The 20,685-nt window shown below is 42.7% G+C and overlaps 1 protein-coding gene across 1 annotated transcript in view; it reads right to left on the bottom strand.

Annotated features, from left to right (window-relative positions):
* Positions 1–20,685, bottom strand: part of ZMAT4 (zinc finger matrin-type 4) — a 556,227-nt gene that overhangs the window by 363,463 nt on the left and 172,079 nt on the right. The window lies entirely within an intron of this gene.

Genomic DNA, 20,685 nt, shown 5'->3' with positions numbered 1-20,685 from the left:
CTGTGCTTTTTCGTATTTTGAACTAGTCCTTTGAAACTCCTTGCTCTTGACATTCCATGGGGAGAAGGATATAAAAATATTCCAGAAACAGGTGAAGGTCCTTTATTTTAATAAGGTATATGGAAGTGGTGAATGATTTTATTTTATATTTTATGTTGATTGTTTTAATTATTTTATGTCAGATTATTATGAATGTTCTATGATGTATGCTACACTGAACAAAAATGGAAGTTGTGCATTATAAGATTTTTAAATGAAAGAAAGAAAGAATGCCTATTCTCTAGTAGCTGCAGCTCAGATGCAGAGCGGAACAGAAGTGAAACTGAAAGCAGCAAACAAAGAGCAGAGAAGAAAAAACAGGTCTTATTAAATCAGTTCAACCCCTAGTCCAATCAGAAGCAGAAGTCTGATAATGAAGTAGTTAAAAACATTACATTTAATTATCTTATTTTACATAACTAGGCATTAGCACAACACACATAAGAACTTTTCCTCCATTTTACATTTTTAGAAGTTGATTTTTTGTTAAGGGGAAGAAATTGCCTTAAGGATCCAAGGTGCTGACTATGGCCTGGATTTTCTCACAGAACTTAGAAAATCTGGCGGTAACGGGGGGCGGAGGGGCGAAGTGGGGGGGCGGGCGTGCAAAATCCAGCAGCGATCGCACCACCGCGGTGTGATCGCTGCCGGCTTTCGCAAACCAATAGCGCCACCGTGAAAGGTGGTGCTATTGGCCGCGTTACTGACTGCGATAAGGCTCCTTACCTTTTCGCCGTCAGCAATATCTTCACGGTGTCCTACCCGGTGCCGCCCCAACTTCTCCCCTTCCGGTGCGGATGCTGCCCAAAACCCGCCCCAATCTAGGTATCACACGCGAAAAGGGACTTTTCGCGTGTGATACCTTTGGAAAATGACCCTCTAAGTCATTGTCTTTGTTGTACTCCTAATAATAGAAACCAATAGCGGAAGTACAAACAATCCAACTAAAGCACTAAAAAATAAGCAATCTTATGCACACATAAAGATGAAATAAGAAAGCATCATAACACAGAACTAAACACCTATATTTTTCAGGCCTAAATAAGCTCATTAATATAATCATTGCACAACACCTCCTAATGCCTATAAGAGGAGGTGATCTTTCATCCTTTTTATTCTACAGGTAACAATTTTGGAATTTTTGTCTGAATGCTATATGGCCTTATGGAATGAATGATTGTGGAGACTGAACTAAGGCCCCTTAAATGTATTGAAGTCCTGTTAGTTAAAATAATTTAGGAACATATTTGTTGGATTTTGGTAATTTATAACCCTCTAGATAAATCTAGATCCTCTCTTACTGAGACTCTTTAATTTGTAGATTATATGGCTAAATATGATCACCTGATTATTTTAGGTGATTTTAATATTTATGTTGATAATCCTGTTAGTTCTACTGATTTTGAATTCTTAAATGTCATCTCAGATTTAGAATTAGATCAACATGTTTTAGGTCCTACTCATCAAGGGGTATATTTTGGATCTTGTAATGACCCCTGCAGATATTAAATTAGTGGTCTCACCTACTATTAATTGTTTCTCCTGATGTGATCATGGTCTGCTTATCTTTTCTGTTTCCTGTATTTTACAAATTGATCCCCAATCTTCAATCATCATTGGTAGATTGAACCTTCAGCCTATTGATAAGTCTGTGTTAGCCAAATCAGTCTCAAACTTTTCACAGAATTACCATTAACTATGCAAATTGAGGAATAGCACCCAATTTTGGAAAATGCATTGAATGATGCAGCACCACTGAGACAAATCAAAATGCAAAGGCAATTTGATGTCATCAAGTTTGATTATCCTTAAGTATCAGGTTTGTTGCTCTGAAAAAAAATAGCATAAAAACGAGTCAATGGAGAACTTGGGGGCCTGTAGAGCCACTACTATTTATTTATTTATTTATTTATTTATTTAAAATTATATATATATACAGTTATTTTATGTAGTCATAGTCAAAGCGGTTTACAGCATAAAACATACATAATAATTAAAATCCAAAACATAAAGACTAAAAAATTTAATACAGTGAAAATAAAAAGATCACAGTATAAAATATACAAGTCACTGCATAACGTAGGAGCAAAATCTGGAATATACCAATACATAAATGTAGAGAGGAGAAGGTAGGATTGGTAGGAGGGGCGGGATAATTAAACAGTAGGAACAGGATCGAAAGTGCATTTAAAGAGGAAAGTTTTTAGTTTCTTCTTGAATTCTTTCAAATTGGCAAGGTATCTCAAATTAGCTAGTATAATATGCCAGAGTTGGGGGCCAGCCAGGGCCGGTGCAAGGGTATTAGGCGCCCTAGGCGAAACGTCAGCTATGCCGCCGCGCCCCCCCCCCCCCCCGCCTCCACACACAATTAACTTACATTGTGCATTAATGAAAATAACGAAGTCTGTATTTATAACAGAACACTTATTTGACATTTTTATGCCATGTAAACCATTGAGATGATTTGTCTTATCGACGGTATAGAAACTCTTTTATAAATAAATAAATAAAAATATATAAAATAAACATAAACCAAAGCTATACTTGTTGCTCAAACAAAAAAAGCAGACACATCACATAATATTAAATAATTAAAATGGCAGTCAATCAAGAAAAATGAACTTAAAAAGCCATCTTTACTTACCCCCTCCAGCAGCTCTCTTACTCTTCTTCCATGCAGGCTGTAGTACACACCAGAAGCAGCAGTAGTGGCTAAGCTCTATACCAGGGGTCAGGAACCTTTTTGGCTGAGAGAGCCATAAACGCCACATATTTTAAAATGTAATTCCATGAGAGCCATACAATATGTTTAAAACTAAATACAAGTAAATGTGTGCATTTTATGTAAGATCACACTTTTAAAGTACAATAAGTCTCTGAAAATATTACACCAGGCCTTAAGACACCAATACATCTCCTATTAGGAAAACGGACCAAGTCAGGCTGCTATAGAGTCCTACACAGAAACAACACACCAGCAGAAAACCTCACCTGAATCACGTGCTGTCCCTCACCTAACATAGAATAGAGAGACCAAAATGCATAACAAGAAGCATGCAGAAAAAACTGAATTGGAAACTGCAACAAGCCAGAGTCTCTGTATGCAGTGTAACAAAGGAAAAAAGAAACATCACCCATCCTTATAAAACAAATCAAGAAATATAAAATCAGCAGCAGTAAAACTGTACTAACAAAAAGAACATATTTCGAAACAGCTGATGAGTGGAATATCCAATAATTAAAAACTCATATAAAACATTTCCAGATACCAACAAAATATTTAAAAATAGCAGACACAAAGACCCAGTAATGAAAAATAATAAGGATACAAAATTTTTTTTGCTCTGCATACCTGGGAACATTTGATATCCAGGTGTCCTGAGATTGTTCTGAATTAGCAGGAGGTGGGGTGGTTTGCTTGGAACTTTCTCCTCTCTCAGTCACATACCAGCGCTCTCTCTCACACTGGCTCTCAATGTCACACCTATACACACATGCTCTCAGTACTCACATATACACATGTTTTTTCTCTCTCATATAGGCTCTTAATTACACATTTACACACATGCTGTCTATCTTTTCACGCTTACACACACACACAGGCTTTCAATCACATAAATACATGCTGACTTTTTCTCTCACACACAGACTCTCATTCACATGCTTACAAACATGTCCTCTCTTTCTCTCATTTACACACAGGCTCTCAATCACATAATTACATGCTCCATCACCTAAACCAGCTGTCAATCAGACACAGACAACATGATCTCTCTCTTACTTATACACACAGGCTCTTAATCATACATACACATGATTTCTCTCACACACAAAGGATCTCAATCATACACACATACTCTTTCACACAAACTTACACATACAGGTTCCCAATGGTAAACTTACATTCATGCTCTCTCTCTCACAGGCAGGCTCTCAATCACAGACATACTCTCTTTCACATACACAGGCTCTCAATCATTCACATACATGCAATCTCTCACTCACACACACAGGATCTCAAACACACATGCTTGCTCGCTCATTCACTCTCTCTCTCTCCCCACCCCGGGAACTCGCGGGGGCAGCAGCCTCCTCCCAACGCTAACCTTTTCATTTTCAGCCCTCGCGGAGGCGGAGTCCCATCGGCCGCGGTTGAAACTCCATTTTCCTCCGAGCCGCGCTGCAGTCTTCTTCCCGTCGGACACTAGCGTGGCCTCTTCTTCCCGCGCAGGCACCCGATGCTCTCCACTTCCTCTTCCGGGCCGCGTGAAGAAGAGAGCACGCCGGTGCCGCTGACTGCGGCACCGGCGTGCTCTCTTCTTCCCGCGGCCCGGTGGAAGTGGAGAGCATCGGGTGCCTGCGCGGGAAGACTCCCGCGCAGGCACCCGATGACTCCAGCGCTGGCACCCGGCTGACTCCAGTCGTGCCCGGCGTGCTCTCTTCTCCTCCCCCCCGCGGCCCGGAAGAGGAAGTGGAGAGCATCGGGTGCCTGCGCGGAAGAAGAGACCACACTAGCGTGGTCTCTTCTTCCCGCGCAGGCACCCGATGCTCTCCACTTCCTCTTCCGGACCGCGGGGGGGGGGGCGGGAAGAAGAGAGCACGCCCGGTGCCGCTGACTCCAGCTGTCCTGCCGCGTTCCGCCCGGGCTGACAGCAAAGGACTCACATGCTTGAAAGCGCGGCTCTCTTAATTTTACCGGGGCAGTGCCGCCCCCGGGAAGCTGGCGCCCTAGGCGACCGCCTAGTGCTTCCGCCGGCCCTGGGGCCAGCAACCGAGAATGCACGTCTTCTGGTAATGTCAAAATGGGCATTTTTGATAGTAGGTACTTGTAACAGGTTAGCCATTATAAGTCTGAAATTAAGAAGGCTAAGTGGAACTACATTATTAAGCAACTGAGGTTAATAGATAATAGATCTAAATGTTTTTTGATATTATTAATAAATTGGCAGGTTATAATGTATCAATTGCTCCTAATCAATCTGTGCTCTTGGCTGATAGGTTAGAAGTTTCTTTTCAACAAAATTGAATTGTACCTATGACTCCTTTATGTACCTATAATAACCTTCTTTAGGAACCAAACTTGTATTTCTTTATCAGTCGAAACATGTAAACCGTTGTGATGGCGAAACCGAATGATGGTATATAAAACTCGACACATAAATAAATAAAATAAAATAACTGACATTCAACTATCATTTTCTCCCTTTAAAAATCGTAATGGAAATAGTTCAAATGCATCTGAATTTCAGTTCAGCAAAGTGTCCAGTTCTACTAACAAACAATCCCCTATCACAAGTATTTTGACAGAGCTGGAACCAATTATTGAGTGGATTAAGACTGTGATAAATCAAGTTCCCTCTTCCATAGTGCTCAGTTTAGTGTATTTGCATATGAATTAGCTAGCAGTTAGGATACTTAATCATATGTCAAGAGAGGTCTTGTAAATCCAAATCTTATCCACCACTGACTCACTGTATAACCTTAAGAAAGTTGCTTTATTTTACTTTTATTCTCTTCAGGCTATTAAACTATAATTTAGACCAGTGATTCTCAACCCTGACCTAGAGATACAAAAGGAGGTCTGATTTTCAGGATAGCCACAATAGATATGCACGATGCAGATTTGGATACAAATCATCTCCATTGTATGTAAACATACTTCCTGCATCTTCATTACAGATATCCTGAAAACCAAGATTGGTGAAGTATGCCTCCAGTTCTGGGTCCAGAAGCACTGAACTAGGCCATGTTAACCACCGCTATCCTCATTTTTCCATCATCTTCGGAAAGGCTTCTTGCAGCCCTGATACAGGCAATCAATCCCCTGCATTACGGAATGTGTCTTCCTTATCAGAGAAGTGTGAAACATAACATTTGGATGCAAGGTGCTTAAAGACAAAACTGTAATTAACATCCGGATTGTACAGTAACAAGTCTTGCTCAGCGCATCATGGGCTGGCCACAGAGCTGCCTCATCTAGACCAGCATGAGGAGATAATCACTCAGCATGTGTCCTTCCTTTCCCCTCTTCCTGCCCCAGCCTTATCTTCATTCTTCCCTTCTCTATGGGTCATATAACCTGATCCTGGCAGTTTGGAATTTGTGCTTAGAGGACATTGAGAATTCGCTGCAATTGGAGGCAGAGAAAGGTCACCCTTCTTCAAATCGGCCACTTTTCTTTATGTCCCTGAGAAACAAGCTTCTGCAGGTTGGAGAATGCCCTCTCGACATCCCATTAATGATTCCAGGCCACTTTAAAAAAAAGACCAATTATTTTTCAAAGCCTCTTTGAAACTCATTATCTAAATGCTAGAACTGTTCAGAGACGATATAAAGCAGCGCTTAAATGCCAAGCAAACTCCCAACTACTACCATTGCATTAGTCAACTACAAGGTTGCAGTCTAAAATTTGCTATAATGCTGCATGGATCTAATTTCTGAAATACAGTAGCCAATTGCTTGCTTTTAAAAATATATAGACATTTGTATCAACTGGATTTTTTTTCAAAGAAAAAAACAAACATATGTAACCTTCAGCAGAGTCATCTGAAATAAAAGTCCTGATACTCAGGGATTCTTCTCCTGGCACCTGGGTTGTGGGTTCAAAAATGGTCAAGCAGATGGCCTTAGAAGATAAGATAGTAACTTTTAAACAGGTGCGCAGGTGCACATTTGTGTGCGTTTGTTGGCCCACACCCAACTACGTGGCAATTTTATAACATATGCGCGTATATGTGTGCATCTTATAAAATAACCTGAGCGCGCACACATTTGCACGCAATTTTAAGTGCATATCCTGCTTCTACCGCATAAGTAGAAGGATTTTATAAGACACTTGCAGACGTCATTACCAGTTTTACCAGTTCGTTCCCAGTTTTCCCAGGTAAGGAAGAAGAATTCCAAACCCCTCCTAGTTTAATAGCTTCCTTTCTCCCTGTTAACCCTGACCCTTAAAAACCCATTGATCTATTTGTCTTTATTTTATAACGTGCACATCAACCATAGCAGAAGTAAAGATGCGCGGCAGGGAATCTCGGCATACGCATGTACACGTAAGTATTTTTATGCAGATTTCAATGTTAAATTCAGGAACGCTCATGCCCCGCCCAGACCACGCCCACACCCTCCCCTTTTTGGAACTTTTCATTTGTGCGTGTAGCATCAAGTACGTGTGTTCTCGGGCAGCTTTTAAAATCCGCTTGGCATGCGATGGCCAACTTGTGCACATATCTCCCGGTTTGGCGCGTGCTGGGCTTTTAAAATTTACCTTTAAGAGAATATGTTAGGATTTTGCCTGCTACTCAGCCTCATCCTACCCTGCTGCCTCCTGCAAGAACACCTCCCCACCAGCAGAGGCCCATAACAAACTTTGTTTCCAGCCATCAGAGCCATCTCCTCGCTGCCAGCCTGACTATACAGCCTCCTAGCCTCCAGGAGCCCTCAGTGAGCTTAGCCACCTCCCTTGCCAAGCTCCGCCTACCTGCCAGTTCCACACCAAGACTCCAGCCCTACATAACCTTGTCTCACCAGCATCCCAGTGCCTTCTCATGAAGTCTCCCTTGTCTCCTTGACCTGGCCGCTCTTGCTTCTTGCCTTGCCTTGTGGCCTACAGGCCTCTTTGCTCCTTATCTTGCCTTGCCTTGTGTGTCTTCTTGCTCCTTGCCTTGCCTTGTGGACTATAGGCCTTCTTGATCCTTACCTTCACTTGCGGTTTATGGGCCTTCTTGCTCGGTGCCCTGCCTTGTGGCCTATCTAGGTGTAACCCCACCCCGGTGTGTGTGTCCTGCATGGGTGGGGCTTTAAAATTATTTGTAAATTCTTTGGGCAGGAACCCTGACTAGCTCTTTTCTGTGTCCCTTCCTCCAGGGTGTGGATTCTTTGGTTCTTTTCAGGTCCCAATGCAGGGGTGGCTGACTTCCTCTTGGTTATCCCTGGGAGAGGGGTCACTTCTCTTCCTATGTGCTGCATGCCCAAATAAAGATGCTGGATGCACTGAGTTAGTGTCCAAACTTAAATTTACTGAATAAGATAGTTGCAGGTGATATAATAAATATGGTTTCAGCACCACAGTCTTTTCTCTTCTCAATTAAAACTTTTGCTTCCATCTGCAGGAATCTTTCAAAGGGCAAGGGTTTTTACCACCCTCCTGGGTTAGGTGAGATGGAGGTCCCGATGGACAGGGCAACTTTTAAGCTGGACAAAAACCCCTTCCGTGGATGGCCAAAATGCTGTCCTTGCATAGATAATCTCTTGTCTCTCCCCAGGGGCTGAAGACTCCAGATTGGTGTCTTCTAATCTCTTTACAATTCTTGCACTCACGGTTAGCAATTTCTTCCTCTCTTTGGATTTTTCTCAGTCTCTGATTCTCATCGGAACCCCAATGAGAGGGATCCATGGAAACAGGTTTCTTACCCTGCTCCTATGCAGGAAAGAAGGGGCAGCCAAAAAGCTTCCTCCTGGATGGTTATACTCAATGTCCCTTTTTCCTTAACTGAATATAACACCAGAGTTACTCCTCACAATGGGTCACCACCTCTGAAGGTAGGTCTTCCCTATCCCTGGGCATCCTGAACATAGGGTTCCCATGCCCTGAATCTAAGAAAGGGCTATGGGCCGGATTTTAAAAGGGTTACGTGCATAAGTTATGCACGTAACCCTATTAAAAGGCCCCTGCGCGCGCCGAGCCTATTTTGCATAGGCTCAGCGGCGCGCGCAAGCCCCGGGACGCATGTAAGTCCCGGGGCTTGCAAAAAGGGACGGTCGGGGGCATGGCCAACTGCCCGACACAGCGGCCTGTGTCGGGGCCTGACGCGCCGGCGTGCGTAAGTTACTACTGCCCAGAGGCAGTAGTACCTTTTCTGATAAAGGTGGGGGGGGGGGTGGTCCTAGATAGGGCCGGGGGAGGTACGGTGGAGTGAATGGAAAGTTCCCTCCGAGGTCGCTTCGATTTCGGAGCGGTCTCAGAGGGAACGGGCAGCTCGCGCAGGGCTCGGCGCGCGCAAGGTGCACAAATGTGCACCCCCTTGCATGCGCTGACCCCGCAGCGCATGCAAGGGGTCAGCGCATGCGGGAGTTTATAAGATACGTGCGTATCTTATAAAATCCCGCGAACAAAAGTACGCACGCGCGTAGATTTGTAAAATCTACCCCTATGTGTCCAGTGGGGCTCCTACCATGAAAAGACCAAAATCCTGAAAACAACCAGGAGGAGTATCTGAACCAGCTAGGGAGCAGACTGGTAGGAACACTATCCTGACCCTGTCAGGAATCCCAGGCTGGGTTAGCATGTTCCCTCTGACTGGGCCTGAAAATGCAACAAAAGGTAAGCGCCTACTACCTCCTAATTCTCCAAAAATTATACAAGGCTGCCTCCAGAATCTCAGGAGAGAGCTGTTATAAAGCCTTCAAGGGGGATGGCCATTCCCAGGCCCCTCAAAGGGAGGGACCAAATTGAAATGTGTCCTGCCCCCATCCACTAACCTATTCTACCTAGTGCTTCCCTGGCATACTGCTAACCAAAGAATAGGCCTTACTTTGCTCTGTGGCCTATCTAGGCTTTGCCTGGCCTTGCCCTTTGGGGCTTCTCTGAACCTAGTAGCCTACGGCCCTTCAGCTTTGCTACCTTTGGCCATCTCTATTCCTTGCTCTGTATTGTCTTGCCTTGCCATGTCTTTGTTGTCTAGTCCTGTCCTGTCTTGTCCAGTCCTGTTTCTGTGTGGTTTTGTCCCAGCCTGCATATATCTCCTTACTTGCATTCAGTTCCAGTTCTTATCTTAGTCATTATCTGCACTCTGTTCCAATCCCAGCTCCAGCTCTTACCTGCACTCACTTCTAGATCCAGTTCAGTCCTTACATGCATTCTGTTCCTGTTCCAGACCAGTCCTTACCTGCACTCTGTTCCAGTTCCTGCTCCAGCCTATTCTGCCCATCCAAGCCTTGCTCCAGCCTTCCCAGCTCATCTGAGCCTTCCTCCAGCTTTACCAGCCTGTCCAAGCCTTGCTCCAGCCTAGCCTGTCCACCATGCTCCAGACTCACCATGTTAAACACCCGCAGCAGAGACCTACTGGCTCCCAGGACCCAAGGGCTCAACCTGCGGGAGAGGGGGCTGGTTAGGCAGAAGACCGGCCCAAGCCTTGCCCTGCAGTCCTGCACCTCTCCTAGGATGGTGCTCCCTGCATCCAGCCAGAACCCAAGTCATGACAGAATATAAGCCCTCCACTGGAGAGAGAAGAAGAAATAAAATCAAAACATTTCCACTTTGTGACAAAAACTGTGGTCCTTTCCTTCTAAATGAAATCTTAGCCACCTACTTCTTGTTAGCTCCTTGATCCTCAAACCCAAACCTTGAGATTAAATAACTGAAATCCAATACAGTGGGCTCGGTGGCTCGAACTTGAAATCAATTTATATAATTTTCTGAGGTATATTACATTACACTTTTAATTAATGTGTCACCCTGCTCCAACAAAGGTCCAAGGGTGGCTTACATTTAAAAACATACACATTATATGCATTGAATGCAGCAGCATTTAAATAAAAAATATAAATACAATAATTATAGCTAATTAGCAACAAATCACAAAACATGAGTCACGGGCTTCCACAGCAGAGATAGCTAGCCAGATGGCTAGGATATACCGAAAAATCCTCTCCTCTATGCAGTAAGAAAAACAAAACAATAGCATTTCAGGCATTAAAACTTTTTTTTTAATGCCTGAACAAAGAGCTTGTCAATCTGAGGAGTTTCTATCCAGGCAGGAAACTTTGCTCTAAAAGTTGTGCCCATGCTTCCTCCTAGGGCTCCAAAAGGAGAAATTAGTCATCACCAGTGCCTAGGAGCTGCCTCTTTGCAGCCTGGCATCCAAGGCAGGACCAGTAAGATCCCTTGTGGGCTGGTAAGAACCAGGAAGCACTGCTGAAAAAAAGTCAGCAGGACCCCCCTAAGAAAAAATAGGTGGTAGGGTTTAAGGGGGTAATATTCAGTAAGCCAGCGAGCAGACAGCAAAGGCAGAGGCTGCTAATGCGATCCAGGCTGAAGGTTCATCTAAATTTAAGGTACAAGGGAAGGTAAGAGGCAAGGATTGGGATGCGGGGAAGAGGGGACGAGGGGAGCCCCAAAGATTTAAACATTTAAAAAATTGAACTGGATCAGAGAACAGGGGTGGAGGGAGGGGCAAAGACTGCCACCAATCCAGACGTGTATAATTTTTTTCAAAAATAGAGAGAATGGGTTTTGGGGGAAGCTTGCAAGCTCAGGGTGGAAGGGAGGAAAGGAGCTGTGTTTGGATCAGTAGGCCCCCAATCCTTTCTTTTTTTTTGTTTTTCCAAACAGTTTGCCACTTAACCAGTTATATTCTTTTGAACAGGTTCCCGGATAACTTTAGACCTGCTCTCGGGCATGCTAGATGTATCCTAATAATTCATCCAGCTAACTCCAAATATCGGAGCTAGCTGGATAAGTTATTCAGCTGACTCAGCCCTCTCCAGAATGCCCCAACATGCCCCTTGCTTATCTGGCGAAATCTTAGCTAGGTAATGACTTATTCAGATAACTACTAGCCAGATAAGCAGGGGAAATATTCAAAAATGCACATTTAGATGGATAACTTTTGAATTATCTGTCTAAATGGCTTTAAATATTGATTTCTAATTATGCATCCAACCATAGCTTTTAAAGGTCATAATTTTGGGATAAGGGCCACACAGCCTTACATCAGATTAGAGCAGAGCTCTCTAACCAGCAGTGCAGTATAGCCCGCTGGGATTGTTAAGTGAGGCAAATTCTTACGGAACCCACAAGAACTTTTTGGGTCCCTAGTGCTGGCAAAGCATATGAAATTATTTTAGTCTTGTAGCAGGTCTCATTTCTCCTGGAGTTCTTATTTACAAAGCAGGGTCATAAGTAGCCAACAGATGAATGCTCCAAGTTATTCCTTTCCAAAGTAATGACTGCAGGCGTCAGCAATGTTGACTTCCTGCACTGGGAGTCGGGAAGGGTTACCAAGGGCGTGAGTTGTGGTCTTCAACCTTTCTGAATCAGAGACTCACATCTGGATCTGAATTTTGTATTTAATTACTTCCTTTATCAAATCCAGGCTCAAAGGGAGTTACAAGTCAGGTACTATAGGTATTTCCTTGCCCCAGAAGGCTTTACTAAGCTGTGGTATTTTCAACCAAAGGGAAAAGTATCACAGGGTTCATTAAGACGGTGGTGCTTGTTCCTGCATGTTAGTGAATCCCACAGTATTTTTCCCTGCAGTAAAATACCTCTGGGAAAAATAACACAATTACACAGCACCACATAATGACAGCCCCATATCCCAGGACTGCCATCTTTTAAAGGGGCCATGTAGCCTCCCCCCCCTCCCCCAAGCCCCCTGGCCGGAATATCCATACCCTTTGGGGCTAATCAGACCCCTTTCCCACTCCCCTGCCACCCTCTGAGGTGGAAAAAGTTTCAAAAATTAAAACAAAATGGTCTCAGAGCTATCCCAGCACATCTCCTCTCCTGTATTTCCCTCCCCCCCATCCTAAACCTCATCCTGTTGGTGTCCAAAAGATGACTTCCCCCCCCCCCCCTGGTTCCCCTCCAACCACCCCTGACTTTCAAATTCCTGGCTCTCTGGCAGTTCCATTTCCAAAATGGGGCTGGCCTTTCTTAGATGCACCTTTGCCCCTAGGGGGTTACTCATTCAGCCTCCCTCTTCCAGGTTTCACTCTTTCTCCTTCCACACCTCAGACATTCTGGCACCCAACGCAGAAACCTGAGAGGAGGCTTCCAATCCCAGGTCCCCTCACTCTTCATCCTTTTCCCCTCATGGCAGCTTCCTGAGTCCATTTCCTCCTGCCTTCCCTGCCCAGTCTCACGTCCTCTCTGACTGTTGTCACCTCAGGCCCTAACCCTCCTCCTCCTCCTCTTTTCTGCAATGACCCTTCCTGTTCTTCCCTGTACCCTACATCCCTTCCTGGGTCCTTTCCCTTCATCTCTCCTTTCTTCCCCTCATGACCTCTTCTTGGTTATTTTCCCTCCTAACCCCCCATAGACCTTCCCTAGTCCTTTTCCCCTGCCTTGACTCCCTTCTCATGTCCTTTCTAGCTCTTACCTCTCCTCCTTTTTTCTGCTCTCAGGCCTGGCAGCAACAGCCGTAGCTCTATCAAAGGATATCAGTGCAGGACTATGAGCCGGCCTGCATTCACAAGCCCTGCAGCATCCCCACCCTTGCACGGGTTTCCTTAAAAATGTGAAGCCCATAAGGGAGGAGGGGTGGGGCTGCTACAGAGCCTGTGAGTATGCGCCTGATCACAGCCCTGTGCTGATTTTCAGTCCTATTGCTGCAGACTGAAGGTTTATGCCTCCACTGGTAGGATGGACTAGAGACAGAACTGTGCCTCCTTTGGGTAGGCACGAAGCCTGCAGGACTCCCTGTGGCAAGGGCCCAGGGTAATTGCCCTGGTTGACCCCCACCTGCTACATTAGCCCTGCCTGTGATGTTTCTATGTTCTTAAAACATGACCCACTTTAGGTCTGGCTGCATCCCACAGGCTGAAGACCACTGGTATGGAGAACATAGCGTAATCAATGATAGCAGATGCAGGTAAATGCTTGTTTTATTTAAAGTCCAGGTTACATACCCTGAGGCTGTTTCCATTATTTATTTGCTTACATTCTCTCTCTGGAAGTGCCATAGTCCATTTGTAAAGGTTTTCAGAGCTGAATAGTGTTGAACAAAACCAAGATTATTTTTCAAAACTCTTAAGGACTTTTCAGAAGGTCCAGAATGTTACACAAAACATCTCTTACATACATGAGAGAAGGGGGGGAGTTTATGCATGTACTGTGTTTTTAATTTTGTGAAAGGGAGCTACAGTTTTTGGGTTGGCTAACAATACAGACTGCCTTTCACTTATAGCCATGCTGGCTTATTCTGCTTTGAGACAAGCATTTTTATGTCCTTAATGTTTGCTATGAGCACCAGCTCTATGCCACTTTTGACCTTAAGACAGAAAGAAAACAAATAAAACAGTTCACATAAAATCACAGGGACCAAACTCAATCAAGTCCATTAATCTGGAGAAGACTTTCTGTCCTAGCTATCAGTCAAGGACTCTAGCAAGAGTTAGCATAATGTTTTCATAAATGGGAAGCCACCAGTTTAAGTGGAAATATAAGTAATATTTTGGAGGCTATAATTTTGGTAGCAACTAAAGGGGTATAGCAAACTAATTATAATGCAAAACACATCATACCACGTTTTATTCAAATACCACCATGAAGGTGTTAAAGACCAAGCATAGAAATTGTAGGTATCATGCTCCTCTTTCTCCTTATTTTTGATGTAGTTATCTCCGATATGCTTCTCTGAGAGCTGTCAAAGTTGACTGCTTGGGTATCTGCTTCCTTTTCCATTTTCCTGCAATTTGATAATGGGCATCATACAGAAACTATCCCCCATTCCCTCCTCACTCATTAACCTGCAGATGATACTGAAAATGATTTAGAAAAAAAACTAGCGAATTTATCCAGATTAGATATTAACTTTCTCCTGATCAAAGAGTTAAGGAGGAAGGTTCTCTGGTTCAGTTTTAATAGTTTGAGCTGCAGTTGACTCTGGTCTGCTACAATCCAATGTGAATATGTAAATGTTCAAGCTCTAGCTCTCCAAAATTCAAGCCCACTGAAACTCAACTTGCAAATTTTGTTTTGGCACTGTCTTGCCAAATTGGGAAAAGATAGCTACAAATTGGAAGCCTGTACTTAGGTCAATCACTCAATAGCTAAAACAAAATTGTCATTCACTTGATACTAGAGCAGGATGGGATTCAAGCAAATCCATGCCAGCTCTTGTTAAAATGAAACAGAGCCAAGTCTGGCAAATCTGAAATAGCCATAAAAATTCTGCATTTCAGTTTGAATTTGATTACCTGTAGCACAAATCTAGACAAAAACCTGAGGCATGACACTCTGGATTCTAGCTGATGGTGGAATACTGTGATTGTCTTAAACTAAACTATTATCTTCTTCCAGTGAAGGAAAATGAAAATTTTGCTATCAAATAAAAATCAATGGGCATCTCTCTGGTTGAAGTAATTCTTCTGAAGTGTAGTGTTCCTGTATCAATGTATTCGCAAAGAGGAAAAATAGCTTTCATCCTGGGGAATGAACAAGCAGCAAGAGATTCTGTATTCAGAGTGGTGGAATCATGGAAAGTTTTGCCACTGGATACAGATAATGTCTATAAAATGCTCTGCTCTACATGGTAGTTTTTATTGGAGTTGAGGAGTAGCCTAGTGGTTAGAACAGTGGGCTAGGAACCATGTAACCAGTGTTCAGGTCCCAATTCCCCTCCTTGTAACAAGTTACTTTACTCTCCATTGTCTCAGGAACAAACTCAAGGCTAGATTTATCAAAATATTGCAAGCAATAGGAAGAGGGGTATGTTTATATTTTCACACTTTGTAGTAATACCACAATTATTGCATTACCTACCAGAGAGAGAGAGAGCTAGGTTGAGAGAACATTGTACATATCTCATCATTGTGCGAGTTTCCTCACTCCGAAAGACATCAAATCTTCACAAGAGTGCACTGTTCTGTTCGTTACGTCTCACTCTGAATGTCAAAGTGACCCCTACATTACTACCTAAACCTCACCTCGAGTTACTAGGTGGGCTTCCTATAGCAGCATAAATAGTTGCTTTCTATGGAGTTGGAAAATGACCCTATTAGATTGGAAGCCCTCTGGGGGATAGGGAAATACGTATAGTACCTGAATGTAATCTGCTTTGAAGCACTGAAAAAAAAAGTGTGAAAAGTGGAATATAAAAAAAAAAAAGATAAATTGCAATTTGTTGGTAAATCTTGTTGTAATGGATTTATTCTCTTAATTGGATAGTTTTGAAGATTGTTGTAACCCACCATGAGTACTTTTAGTACAAAGGCAAGCCATAAAGTCTGAATATAAATAAACAAACATACGTCTACAGCAATGGTTTCACAGGAAAAATGGTCAAGGTTTTTGAGGAGAAAAAAAAAATCAGTGGGTACACTGACATACACAGACCCTAGGGAAAAGTGCTCCAGAGATGAACCCATCTCCACAATGGGATGGGGGGAGGGGCTTTCAGGAAGACATCCTAATGCACTGTTCTCCAAACAGGTTGCTGTTGTATAGTAGAGTTTTTTTAATGTTTCCTTAGACTATCATGTACAGAAAGCCTGAAGGAAAGTAAAAGAAAGTTGCAGTCAATGGACTGCCTCATCAACAATGCACCATCACTGTAAATTCTTTTACCAGTTTCAATGTACAAATAATGACATTTAGAACTAAATCATAGCAATCCATAACAATCTGAGACAGAACAGATAATGATATAAGCACACACACACACACAAGATAACTATGTCTATTTTACATGCAATTAGCAGATGTATTTCCAGCACATTTTTAACACAGATTAGCACAGGTGACCTACTGATATAGCAAACATAATAATAAAGTGAAGTTGCTTCATGAAAATTAGTTTATACTGAATAAATCTTAAGTACAATTGGTAGCCCTTGGACTCTGAATATGTAACATTTCCTTCTCCTGCTGTGTTTATTATTCTGAGAAGAGAATTTGCACATAATAGTTTCCTGGGTTCATCATGATTTTTTCTACGCCTCCCTAGATCTTCCAACTGATCAGGTTGTAATTTATTATGTTGTCCTTTTCTGCATTTAGAAAATGGATACACTAGAGGCCTTACAGTACTTCCCTCCCCCAGTAGGTATGGGAGAGGCAGGGGAGGTGAAATGGTCAGCTAGTCAACATTCAGGGGACTTTCAGAGGTTGAAGCAACAAGACAGAGAGTTATGTATCACATAATGTATTAGGCATTCAAATGTACACTTGGATTCCAGTGGTTAAGGTGTCAGTAACAACAGAAAGTGGCAGGAATTAATGGCTTTCTGCAACTAACAAAGCAATAAAAATTCTATCCAGACACCCAGAGAACTTAACCCTAGCTTGTCTTCTCTGTAAGCCAGCCTAGGCCTTATTATAATGCTGAAGGGTGCGCTGGGCTTAATGTTGAGAATTTTCAAGGAATGGGAGGTTCAAGAAGATGTGATTAGGATAGTGAGTGATAGTACAGTTTTTCTCTGAAAGGGGATGGGCAGTTTTGATGATATATATGGGGCTTCCATGAGCACTTAGAGAGGAGTTTGCTTGTTGGAAATCTTTCAGAAAATGTGATTAGAGTAAAAGCTTTTGTGTGGGGCTTAGGGAGGGCATCGCCAGTGTGGTGCTCATCTTTGGCGCTTTGTCAGTCCACCAGATACTTAGACCTATCAAATCTCTCTGCACAGTGCAAAGACTCTCCGAAAGGAACAGTCCCCTGGTCCAGGGGGACATCATTTCTTTTTCTGGGGAACCATGCTGCCACAGTGTTTGGAAAGGAATGGAGAGGTTTCTCTTTCTGGGGCCTGAGGACAGATGACGTCCTCAGGTCGCGTGTTGGAAAATTCTGCTAACCGGTGACCGAAGCTGCATGAAAGGAAATTTCTAAATTGACTAAGAAACTGCTTTTCCCTGTTATTGTGCATTCTGTACTGTTTGCGGATTTCTTCTGCCTTCTAGCTTTTAGATTTTAAATAATTTTTTCTTGTGTAGAGATCCTGCTGGATCCCTACTAGAAACCATTCAGAATATTCAGTTTATGTGAGGAAGAAACATATTAAATATGTTTATAGGTAGTTCCCCTGTGGAAAAGTATACAGGGTGTGTTCCTCTGATATAATACTCTGACCACTATTTTTAGGGTGTGGGTTTTCTCTTTTTTCTTCAGGAGCTGCATAATGTTAATGCCTTCCTCGAGCTTCTTATTTTGGTTGGGAGTTTCTTTCTACGCTTCCTATCCCTTTTATATTTTTATGCTGATTTAGTTGAGTTCTGAGCACCCATTAACTAGGGACTCAGTTATTTTCTTTGGTGTTCTAAAACGAATAGGAGAAGTTGCTTTCCTGGAGAAGGAACCTGTGGATCAACAGTCTCCAGAGGGAGGATGACTTTCAGCCATCCAGAGGAGAAGATGGAGAAGTGGAAGAATGCGGCAGGGATGGATCCCTTATAGGGCCGATGGACATCTACTGGAGATTTTGCAGAAGAGGAGTAAACAGGAATATTGCTTTGATACTTAAAGGTGGATGCCATTCAGGTACTGTGAAGAGTGTGAGAAGACAGCATGGAGAAGTAGGAGATAAATGACTGTGTAATAATGGATTTCATCTGTAGCATCGACACCTGCATTAGAAGGGAAGAACTAAAACTTACTCTGTGCCAAGGGGAGGGGAAAACATCTGATTATAGAATGAATTAATTGGCTTTACCACCTCGAACTTTAATAGGATGTTGAGAAGTCACAAATTTATTTAGAAGCACTTGTAACATTGATAAGCGAATCAACTGCTGTAAAGGATATCTTCATCAGTTCACAGCATCTCCGTAAAAGTAATTTTGGAAACCAAGTCAACTTCCAATGCGCTTTTTACTCTCTTTTCTATTTAATGCTCATCAGTGCTGTTATTATCACTGTTGTATACAAAGAATTTGAATTGGGACTTAATGGTTTGCAATGCAAAGACCTTGAAAGTTATTTTTCCCCTGCTCAGGGAATCCTGGAAGTTGAAGTATTATGATATCAAGGAAAGTTTACCATCAGTGACTGTATCTGAAATATGATATCTGGAACCACTGTCCGGGTTCAACCATCCCATGGATTACACTTATTTTGGAACACAACTTGGGCGTGGCTTGTGGTGGGTTTTTAAATTGGTGTGTGATTTACTTTGGATCTTAACTTTTGCTGTCCCCCATTAGATGAGTCCTGATCCAGGTCTGCAGTCCATTTTTCCCAACCCTGCAGTGCCTGAAGGTGGCCTACTGCAAAGGGGGTGGAGGTACATATAAATTAAAATCTAAGCCATGGTCCAGTTTAAGGTTTGTTTTCCTATATTTTGTTGAATATGCTCCAATCTTATTTTAAAGGGTGAAAAGGAGGCTGTCTTAGTTTCCAGAGTGCTTAAATTATAATGACACCGTGCATGTGATGATGTCAATTTGCAGAACTGATTGGGGCCTATACAGGGTGATCATAAAGTTCCCTGTTAAGGAGGAAAGGCTGAGCCAGTTCTGATTTTACTCTGCTGTATGCATGAAGATGTAGGCCTGTTCTTCTCAGGGAAAAACAGAACTAAATCTCCATGAATGCAATGGTTAAAACGAGGACGGACTGAGATTGTCCACCTTGGCTTGGAGCTGTTGTTTACCCTAGACCAGGGCTTCTCAAATCTGTATTAAGGACCAGTAATGATTTTCTGCCAGGTCACTGGCCTGGAACATTTTTTACCTTGCTTCCTTTTCCTCTTGCAACTGGAGTAGAAAGTGGAGGCTGCTGCTTTTTTTTTTCTTTTGTAGAGAGAGTCTATATATTGCTGATATCCACTAACCTCTATCCAGACTTTAATTGCACTGTACAAGAACCTTCTGCTGGGTTCCCTTATAGATTGTGACTAAAGGAGCCTGTATCTTACCAGGATTTAGGATGTCAGACATTTAAAAAAAACAAAACAAAAAACACTCTTTTTTGCAACCTGCCTACTTTCATGCAGGGGCCTTCTTTTCATCATCATCAGCACCTTAGCTGATGCTAGAGCACACCATCTCTGCCGTCCTCTTATCTAGAGTGACTTTCCTTGACCAGTCAGAACTGGTCTGACTTTTCAGCATGACTAGGAACTGCACTTCCTGCTTCTGAGGTTGGATTTAGGAAGGAGTTAAAGATGCTGAGAGAGAAAGGAAAGAGTGAGATAGAAATGGACAGAAAGAGAAGCATGTATGCTGAGGAGATTGTCTTGGTGCTCTCTGGTTGCCTGACACCCAGGGAGATGAAACCTGTCAGGGACAGCCCAGGGAAGCTGTGGTTTCCTGAAGTCTAGGAGAGAGATTCTCTGCCCTGCGAGCTGTCCTGAGGATAGAGGAGCCTACGGGCTGATCTGGTGAGACCAAAGGGGCCTTTGCTGCAGTTTGCTCTTTACTACTTAAAATATTTTTCTTTGAAAACTGTTTACCTAAGTTGACAAGCCAGGGTAACCCCTTTCCTGTGCTGCAACTAAAGCCACAAAGGAATATTTCTGACTGCTCACATAGAAAGGGAAGACCCAACAAAAAACAAATCAGAGACTAACCACTTATTTATTATTTTATTTATTTACAAGATTTATGGGTTCTAGGTGAGTTATAATTCTTAAAACCTTCATAAAATCACACATAAAACAAAACATTAACAAGTTTTGGAGAGATAAAGAACATTTATTCCCTGGATAGCAATATAAGATTTGTGAAGGGATTCCTTCATAATTATTCTACAAATTTTACCATTGCACACCCATAATCAATCTGCACTATAAAACCTACAGTGATTATTTGCCACTGATTATCTACACACCATGAGGACTGAAACTGGACTCTAAAGTACTGTTAATAGCGATCTGATTGAAGTAGGAACTCAGTTATTTCTTTATTCATCTATAATATTAAACCATGTTGAGAAGGAATTTCTAAGAGGTTTCCTGCCAAATAATTATTTTAGCTGGGTGCACACCATA

Source organism: Rhinatrema bivittatum, chromosome 5, assembly GCF_901001135.1.
Source record: "Rhinatrema bivittatum chromosome 5, aRhiBiv1.1, whole genome shotgun sequence".
NCBI lineage: Eukaryota > Metazoa > Chordata > Amphibia > Gymnophiona > Rhinatrematidae > Rhinatrema > Rhinatrema bivittatum.
Note: the sequence above shows the minus strand (reverse complement) of the source record. Positions and strands in the feature narration are given on the sequence as shown.